The following is a 10,569-nucleotide window of genomic DNA, read 5'->3' as shown; positions in this document are numbered from 1 at the left end:
GCAGGGAACACACTCTCTCTGAGAACACACTTGGAGTGGAGTCCGGAACACTTCCTGAGTTATGGACACACCTCCATCACCTTAGATGCACGTCCTTCCTCTTATTTTCCTGCAATCAATGAGTCATATTATTATTAGTGATGCAGCAAATGCAAAATATCTTTCATACAAATAACAAATAAGACATGAAAATACAACAGAAAATTTGATAAAATAATATATATACGTGTAATAATAAATAAAAGGATAAACATAGATCAAACACTTCGATATAGGACAAATTCTTTCAATAAAAAGGACTCCCACCATTTTATCAACATCCGCACGGCATTAATACAAATATCACTAATATACGCCACAAATTACAGATATCAATACTCGATTTGCTATTCTGAATAGATCCCCAGTTCCCAATCCCCACGATTACAGCCCAGCTTATCAAATTCCGTGCATAAATTTGTCAGTCTCCTCTTCTACAAAATCAATCTCTTCCCAGATAATCTCAGCCTCATTCCGTATGGCGCTACAAAAGTGTTAATTGCGATGACATTTTAAACTTTGTGTATCTTTCCCATGGTGAGATTACTGTTTTCGTCCTCCATCCGAACACCTGCACTAAACTAAAAACTGAAATAATCTCGCTCCATTGCAAATCCATAACCCTTCTCCAATCCATGGTTCTCTTACAAAATGTGCCTCTGCAGTCCGTGATAAAAATGCGGTATTTATTCAAAAGTTAAATGAAAACCCCAACTTCTAATTCAGCTTAAATACAGCCAGAAATACGGATAAAAAACGTTATCAACAATTCCACTTCATAAGAATGAGGTAAAATAATTTGCCTCCTGTGCTACTGACAGTTTAGCCTTCTGGTTCCCTCACCATTAATCAATTAATGTCTGCCCTTCCTTGCTTATACTTCTCTCACATGGTACCATTGTATCTTCACTTAAGGATAAGGCAAAATTTTTCTCCTTGTTTTGACGACCAAGATAAATCACCTCCTACTACCAAAAAATGCCCGCTACATAAGTCACCATAAAGAAAAAAAATCCAGTTATTTAGACGACTATATAAATATTTATATTCAGACATTCATTGATATTTATTTCCATATATTTATTTATAATATTCATTTCCAGATATTTATACGAACTTGTTCTCATCTGTGTAATAATTTGCACCACTTTATATGTCTCCATCTATACAACATTTAATGTTTCTTACATGTTGTAGAGCTAAACCGCAAAATTTTACTTCCAAGAAAGCTGTCAATTAATATGCTTGACACGAGAGAAGTTATTGAACTCTGCAAAGGGATGCCTCAATTAGTGGTATGTTCTCATTTTTTAATCTGCTTGGCTATTAATGAGTTTTAATTAATGGGAATGTTAATTTTGTTCCGTGTTGAATAGTGTTCAGTGACTCAATCATCTTGGAATTTAACTGATTTATTTGCCTACAAATCAACCATGGATACTTTAGTGAGGCAAGTTACCGAGATAAACATATCAATATCAATACAATAGATCAATACACTTAGTCTTTATTTGAGTGGTAAATCAGCAGTGAGAATTGAAGGATGTTCAGGAAGATGGTGTGATGATAACTCAGGTGTGACATAAGGATGCGCATTCACCACTATTATTTGTCACCAATATGGATCATATTATTATTAGGTAATGTCTCCTAGTACAGGGTGTCCCAAAATTCACGCAAGAAGTAATTTTGACAGAAAACACAGGTTTTTAATTAAAAATTGTAATTTCTTATTGATTCATAAAGTACACAGTATAGGGTTATGCATGGAATAGCATATCGGGTGAATGGCCTCCACGGCTTTACTGGCACATACGCACTCTTTTGTTGAAATTTTCAATGACCGTTTTGCATAAATGTGGCTGAAGTTCGTTGATACAGCGCTCAATTTCCTCCTTCAAGGCGTGGGTGGTCGTGGGCTTGTTGGCATAAACCTTAGACTTCAAAAAACTCCAAAGAAAAAAGTCCAACGGCATTAAGTCACATGATCTGGGCGGCCAATTCTGATCACCAAAACGGGAAATTACACCACCAGGAAATGACTCATTCAGTAATTGAATTGTTTTTTGGGCTGTATGGCATGTGGCACCGTCTTGTTGAACCCACATGTCGTCTACATCTATATCTTGCAATTTAGGCACAAAAAACTGGGTTATCATGTCGCGATAGCGAGCACCATTAACTGTTATTGCCTTACCAGCCGCATTTTCGAAGAAGAATGGACCGATGATGCCTCCAGCCGAAAATCCTCACCAAACAGTGACGCGTTGTGGATGCATTTGTTTCTCAACAATCACTCGTGGATTTTCTGAACCCCAAATGCGACAATTTTGTCGATTTACGAAGCCATCAAGATGAAAATGAGCCTCATCGCTGAAGATGATTTTGTTCGAAAAATAGGCATCCACTTGTTGTTGTTCCATAATTCATTCAATGAACTCTTTTCACTGGTCATTTTTAATAACCCTGAACTGTCAGCTGTCACGCTGTCTTTTTTTTTCTGGTTAGCAACACTTTACCGCACAAATGGCTCTAAATTTAAATCTTGCGTGAATTTTGGGACACTCTGTAGTTCAAGGACTCATCCTGGGAGGGCGCACTACACCACCATACAACTGATCTCATCGTCTCCCTTAATCTGCCACTTGCTGCCATCAACCGTCAACCACCAATTGTGTTTTTTGTCTGTAAATTCTGTGTTTTCATGGCAGATTTGCCTGAATGCGGAAATGAAGAACCCGATTTTCAATGAGACAAAACCCTTCTATTACCCTTTTGTTTGCAGATAATCATAGCAAGCAGTAAAGAAAAACCCCAAAGATCAACATATGCCTTAAAAATAAGTGCAAAAAAAAATTTGAATGCAAATACCAACAGGAAAAACAGAAAACATTGCTTTCAAGGGACCATCTCCAGTGAGAAGCAAAATCATGATTGGAAATAAACAATTAGAACAAATTAACTGCTTCAAGTACCATGGATGTGCTGCATTATATACAAAAGAAGTTGACAATGATCTTAAAAATTCAAACCTTTTAAGATAACAGGATGATTAATAATATTTTCAAATCTAAACAAATTCTAAAGCGCACAAGAATAACAGTTTATAAAGTTTTGTAAAAGACCTTCTCTACTGTACAGAAGAATTATGAACCATAAAACTGCACAAGAAAAAAGAATAGAAACTGTAGAAATGAAATTCCTGTGAAGGACAACAGGTTATACGCTTTGTGACAAAAGAGAAGCAGAGAAATACTCACTATTGGACAAAGTATATGAATACCGAAATTATTGGATTGAACAGATCGAAAGAATGGACGGTCCAAGACTGTATAAAGTACTCCGATACCATGTTAGAGATTACAGAAGTCAGGGACGACCAAGGAAAAGATGAAATGAGACTGGAATATCACTGGGACGGAAGGGATGATAATGATGACAAAACCCTACTATCTCCATATGAAATCAGCTAACTCATCTTCAGTTAAAAAGTCCACTTAAGATTCTTCTCGTCACGATGAGAATAGAACCCAAGTCCAATTGAATGGTGCAATGGGCTTGTTCTTCCAATGGCGCTGCTGAAGTGCTTACGATGTTAAGTGGCATTAAGCCTGATATTAAATTTGGAGATATTCAACTGAGTTCTTTACTTTATTGCAGATGTTGTACTCATAAACAAATCCAATATATACTGGTAGATTCCATAACTATTATGAAACAACAGACAGGAAGATTGACAACTTCAACTGCATCCTGAATGGAGAACCTACAGAACAAGTAAAGCGTTTCAGCTATTTAGAAGCATTTTTTTTAGAGAAGATCATAAACTAAATATGAAAAGAAAGAAAAAAGACAATAGAATTAGCAAAGCTGCTGTGGGCGGGAATCATCTGAAAATCTTTATGTAGAATAAAGAGAAATTAATCAAAACGCTAAACTAGCAATACACAACATGTTCAAACCAATCTTAACCTATCGATCTGAGAGTTGGATTGGAAAACAAATACTTGATTAGAGACTGAAGACCACCGTAACAGGATTCTGAGAAACATTTGGAGTGGGGAGTATCAAAGAGAATCATTAGAACGAGGATATGTGGTGGTAATTGACTTGTTAGTGTTCGGAATGTGAGCAGAGCTAATCTGAAATGGTATGGTCAGTTAAACCGAATGAGAAGAAATGTTAGCAAAGGAAGTTTTTGTTTTCCGACGATAGCAAAAAACGAAAGATCAAGATCGTGGTCTATTGACATAATAAGAAGTACCTTCGAAGACAAAAATATAAGATTTGATAATACTGGAGTCTTCAAAGATAACAGAAAGAAAGAAACATTTCTTGAAAGATCACTTGAAAGAAAAATGCTAATAGGAATTTGGTAATGATGTAACATTTTCGTATAGTACTATCATACAAACTCTAGAGAACATAGGAAGAATTTGATTATAAAGAATAATATATTGATTTATACTGTGATAACACTTTAATAACCCCCCCCCACATACACACAAAATAACTTTGTACAGATTATGTAATATCTAGTCTAAGTAATTTATTATAATTTTATTAGAATTTTTGTTTGCTGCTTATAAAACTAATTACATTATAATTAGCCTTGTAAAGAGCATAATTAATACAAATACTTTAACTGCTATACTTCAATGTAAAGAATAACTTTTTGACTGCCTTTTTCATTTATAGATGCATGAATGAGGAAGCCAGTGAAACAATCTGCTCCCAGTTGTTGGACCGAAAGCCTAACACGTATGCCTACACCAAAGCATTAGCAGAAAATATCGTAGAAGATGAATGCGGAATAATTCTTGTAGCAGTAGTGAGGCCATCGATTGTCACATCGTCCTGGAAGTAATCCTATCCAATAAATTTGCTTTCTCTTCATGTTGCCAACTAACGCTCTTTTAACACTTCGTCATGCCTTTTAATCTTAAAGTTCATTGATGAAGAACAAGATTATGTTTATGGGCTACTCATAAGTATTTCTAACCTACTGCTCAGTTTAAATAATGTAAAATTGTTTATTTGAAAGCTAGATTTATGAACTATCACCATTAGGAGTTCCTGAATTCGCAGGAATAGAATACTGAAACAAATAATGAAAATAATCTTTACAAATGAAGTATAAGTGTCTTCTTCGAGTCTTTACACACTATAAATTCTTAACAGGGAAAATTATACGATGGCAATCAAGGTCTTCAGAAAGGCATAACATGATATTATCAAATTAATCGACGAATCATTAAAAGCCAAAAGCAACAACTAAATACTAGATAGCAGCTACCAGAATAGTGGTGCTTGATTATGTATACAAGATATTTTGAATTTTATATTATAATATTCAAGCCACAACTATAAGCTGCTTCAAATAAACCTACTTGTGACACTTGGATTGACAAGTGGGTGTCTTGCCGATATTGTTCATTTCTTCAGTTCGTATTCCTAATCAATATAGATTTAATATGTAATTTCTTCAGCATGATTTGTCAATTACTGTTTATATTTTAATTTTTTCTTAGTGCATAACAACGGTTGCCATTTGCTTTGCATATGGCAAACCAGATTCTATGTTTATATGCAATATACTGGAAAAAGAAAACGCATTTAACACAAATCGACCCCGACCTCGGGCAACTTTTAGAGTTGATCGTGTTTAGAAATAATTAAAAACTAATTTTCAATTACCACATTTTCAATAAAGAATTACTTGCTGTTTCATTCATCATCAAACCTTCTTCCTTCATCTGCAATTTTACGTTTTCTTGAACTCATTTTTGAAATTTTTTTAACAAATATACATCCTCTGAAAGTAATAGTTGATGTTTATTGAATTATATTAAAAGACGAACCAGGGAACGCGACTCCAAAAGTGCGCCAAAATCTCGGTTGAAGTCGTCTTTGTTGACTCGCACCAAGTTGCACGGGGATATCACAAAGTATAGGTATAAAATTATTTTTAATATTATTATTAATATTACAAAATGTATTCTTTAAATAATTCAACAATGGGCCATATGCCATGTATGTACTGTCAACCTTTTAAGGGCCGCCAAAAATGCAATTTGAGCCACATGCGACCCATGGGCACCAATCCCTGCATTATTTAAATGCAGGAAAATTAAATCACTAATTAGCAGTAAGCTGCTTAGTGATTTCATTTCCCTGTGTTTAAATAATTGATTAACTCTACAATCAACGTACTTTTCTTTTAATTTCGTGGATTACTGCTTTCCTTATATTTCAAGTCACGAAAATGGCCTCTTCGGCAAGTTATTAGCTATGGAGGTGCTTACAAATATAGGAGTAAAAATGGAATAGGTAAGAAGTTTTCACAATTTTCTTAGAGAAAGGTTAGACTAATTCATCAGTTGTTTTGATTAATATTCTACTAATAAACCACCCATTTATTGCTTTTTATGCCGATTATTACATTTATTGCTATTTTAAGTTTTGTGTGTCTTCTGTTTGTGCATATTTTCAATTAAGTTTGTTGCTTTTTATGACAAGCTCAACCAGACAATTTGTATATGATGATGGTTTCAAGGGACCAAAGGATTGCTGTTGATTTGCATTATAGCCCAACAAGTTGGGCTATAAAGAGAGTATATTGTCTCTACACTGTATTTTGCGATTCATTGCATTTGTCTTGTAAGATAAAGCAATTGAGTTTCCTTGAGGAAACACCTTGCTACTTCTGTGACTCACGCAGATGAAAAACTGAACTATGATATTCATCTACCACCTCCAGATGTTTCACGCCCACGTGTGATTTGAACTCACTTTTAACCGCCAAGTCACCTGAGGTTGTTTCGTTGATTTGGAATTACAGCCGAAGCAGTTGAAGAGGAGAGCGTATTATGTTTGTAAATTGAGTATATTAGAATGGTCAGTTTGCCTGTGTTTCGGGATGAAAATCACGTCTGAACGAAGAATTTTGTTTCGAAAAACTGAGCGAAAATTACTTTCACAAAGTAGAACATTCGGTCCAGGAAGAAGTGCAGTTAGCAGGCGAAATACACCCAATTATTATTTAAATAGCCAAACTGATCCATGACAAACGACGACCATAGCGAAAACATTCGAGTAGTAAATATCACCTTTCTAAATTGGAAAGGCAAATCAATACAAAACAAATAGATCCGACTGTGGTTGACTGAAATGTATCATCTCAACTTTTAAACCTGCTGCTGTTCGTATCCGAATCGCTCTGACACGAAGGTTTGCAAACATCCTTAGGTAGTAGATGTTTAATCCTTGGAGTAGAATTATTGCCACCTTGAATAGTGGGGAATGGAGGTCTCTCGATAGCACGTTCTACATTTCTATCCACATACTAATCTGCAGTTATTGGTTTACAAATTTTGGTGTATGGGATTGTCATAAAGCATATACAAAATTTGGAAAACAAACATTATAAATGTAGCTTATTGACATTTAGTATGCACTAAAAGTGATTTATTTATCTAATTGTAGTTTTGCAAAAAAAAAAATTTTTTTTTTCAGAATTAGGACTGAACCAAATGGCTTCAATACAAGTACATTTTGTTCTGTGGTTGGCCTAATTGAAGTCTGTGGTCGCACTATAAAGAAGATTTAGACCCCATTACAATAAAGATACACCACACAGGAATTCGATAACTGGAGGTATAAATTTAAAGAAACAGGTTCGATCCATGATGAACCGGGATCTGAAAGACCAAGTGTAAATGAGAAAAGTGTGTTTATTGCATGTCTACAAAAGTAAATTAAACAGGCATCTTGGGAGCTAGTAGATGGATCGGAAGAAGCGAATCGATCTCTAAGCCCATTGGATGTTTTCTATGGAAACATTAAGGCTATCGTTATTCAACAAAACCTAGTCTTTAGATGGGCTAACTAGTTATCCTAGATAACTAATACTGATAATCAGCTGCAAAACATACTTAGAACCAGTGGAGTAACTGACATTTCATGAGGCCTAATCAAGTTTTTATTGTTGCAAACCCCCCCCCCCCCCACTTTTTTTCTGGAAAAAAAATACCATAGAAATAGAAATTCTGTAACGTTTAAGATTAAAGTTAAAATTTTACTGCACCAATAAAAAAAATCGTTACTTATACAATTTCCATTTAATATACTGATTATAATATAATGATTGTTTCTTATGGTCGGTTAATTTTTAACTTTAACCAAAAATGTTACGGAATCGGCTCCCACGGCAGCAACATTTGAAAATAAAAATATGATACTGATTATCTCTTGCTATCAAAATTAAAGGGGCCCCTTCATCCTGGGCCTTATGTCTGTGCATCTGTTTCACCTGCCTAGTTACGGCACTGACTTTAGAACTTGACAATCGTATCTTGGTTTATATATGTACGGAGGATATTTTGAGCATATCCTAAGAATAAATGAATGCAGAACTATAATAATTCTTTCCCTGCCTTTTTCGAGATTGATTTTACTATAGAACGGTAAGTAGGAAAATCTAAAACTTCACAAGGACTTTATAATGACCTTGGTTCCATTATAAAGTCTCTCTGTGTGTGCGTGCGTGCGTGCGTGTGTGTGTGTGTGTGTGTGTGTGTGTGTGTGTGTGTGTGTGTGTGTGTGTGTGTGTGTGTGTGTGTGTGTGTGTGTGTGTGTGTGTGTGTGTGTGTGTGTGTGTGTGTGTGTGATGCGAAGATTTAAATGACTAGAAGCCGAGGAATGACAAAACTATTTTGGAACGCACAGCTAGTGTCGTCTTCTTGTAAGACATCATCGGATGCATAACATGAAAATAGAAATACAAACTGATTTTTTTCAGATCACTGGGTGAGCTATAATATCCTGATTGTGAGAACTATAAGATGTGTGATGCATCAGACATGTGAAGTCATATCTTACATGCCTTTCTATGAGCAGTTCAATGGATTTTTCCGTCTGACCGAAATAGGGCACATTACAGTTACAAAGAAGACGATAAACTCCAGCATGTTTTAAGCTGTCATTTTAGGTCAATCTGTGCAAAGTAAGGAACAGAGTTTGGTTATAGGATTGAAAATAAAGTGCGGATTTTATAACTTTTTTTTTCAGAATTTTACCCAACTTTGGTGAAAAGGAGCAGATATACAGAAGATACGCTCACAGATTCGAGACCCTTCGACACTTCTGCGGAGGTGAACAGAAGGAGAATCCATTCCGATAATAGGTTAATCAATTCGTATTGTGGGATGAGTTGTTTATTATTACACGTCGGAAAATTAACTTCTCTTTTATGATCATTGTGGATAACTATGTTGCTTGTATAAGAGTTGGAAAATTTTATCTATAAAGCACGTGATTTCGCGTGTTTGAAACCAATTCGTTCGTCTTTCATTTCTTTTTCCCCTCCAGCATGAATCGACTATTCTTGGCAAGTCTGCAAGGGAAGATCTCTAAAGCGTGGACATATTAGGTCCTGATATTTAGGTAATAGGTAATTTTTGCAGTGTAATTATTCCTGCTAAGGACGAACTAACCAGATTAATACAATATTCTCGCTGAACAAACAGCTGTCAGTTTATCATTAACATCTCTCAGAGCTTGTCTATTACAAAGTCCGAGTTAGAAGTACTACTGAAAAGTTAATATTTTGTAAAGTGTGTGGGCAATATGTTCATTTGATTGCGTGCACATTTGGAGAACAAAACGCATGTGTTTGTACTGTTAATTAACGTTTAACTGACGTGACCAAAAATATCAGGTCGGTTCAGGTATTAAACAGTTTATTACCCAATAGTACAACAAAAAATGCCAAAATCAAATGAATGGATGGAGGCAAAGAAACTCAAATATTTCAGAGAAACAGCTCATGAACAATTTAAATCAGCCCCTGTCTATATAAATGATCATTTAACAAAATCTAATAGACACTCGCTTTACCACACATAACAAACGAGACCAAGTAGGGAACTTAAATGTGTGGTTAAAAGACAGGAGGATATTCTTCAGAAAACAAGATACCCATAAAGTGATACGGATAAGAACACCTGAAAGAATACTACAGAAAAACCTACGTGCTTTGCATTCTTTGTTATCTAAGTTTATGTATTCTGTGACCTAAGTAAAACAACGGACACGAATGGATGTAACAAGTCACTTAAATAACCTGATGCGGAGTGCTTCCACCTGCGAACAGCTCTGCAATCAAAACTCTGTAAACCACTTTTTGAAAAGCGTTTCTATGTATCACCCACAAGCATCAACATGTGTCGAATAAATCTGGTAAGACAGATTTTCATAATTGTTTTATTATTATTTGCAGAGATCGAGCAATATATATACACAACAGTATACATAAGTATCAAGTGAAATATGGATAAAACAGTTTGAAATTAGTGGCTACTCCTTAAACGGCCATCACAGTGTTACGATTGCCGAGACTGTAATCGTTCAGGAGGATTAATTATGCGTACTGTAAATATAACATTAATACAAATATTCACTGTGGTGAATTCGCAATGGTGCAAGATTCTTTGATTAACGTACAGCTAAAAGCTATTTATCGTGCCAATA

The sequence above is a fragment of the Typopeltis vanoorti genome, chromosome 25 (genome assembly GCF_054136105.1).
Source record: "Typopeltis vanoorti isolate ZY-2024b chromosome 25, IOZ_Tvanoo_1.0, whole genome shotgun sequence".
Taxonomy (NCBI): domain Eukaryota; kingdom Metazoa; phylum Arthropoda; class Arachnida; order Uropygi; family Thelyphonidae; genus Typopeltis; species Typopeltis vanoorti.
This window is presented reverse-complemented; position numbering follows the sequence as displayed.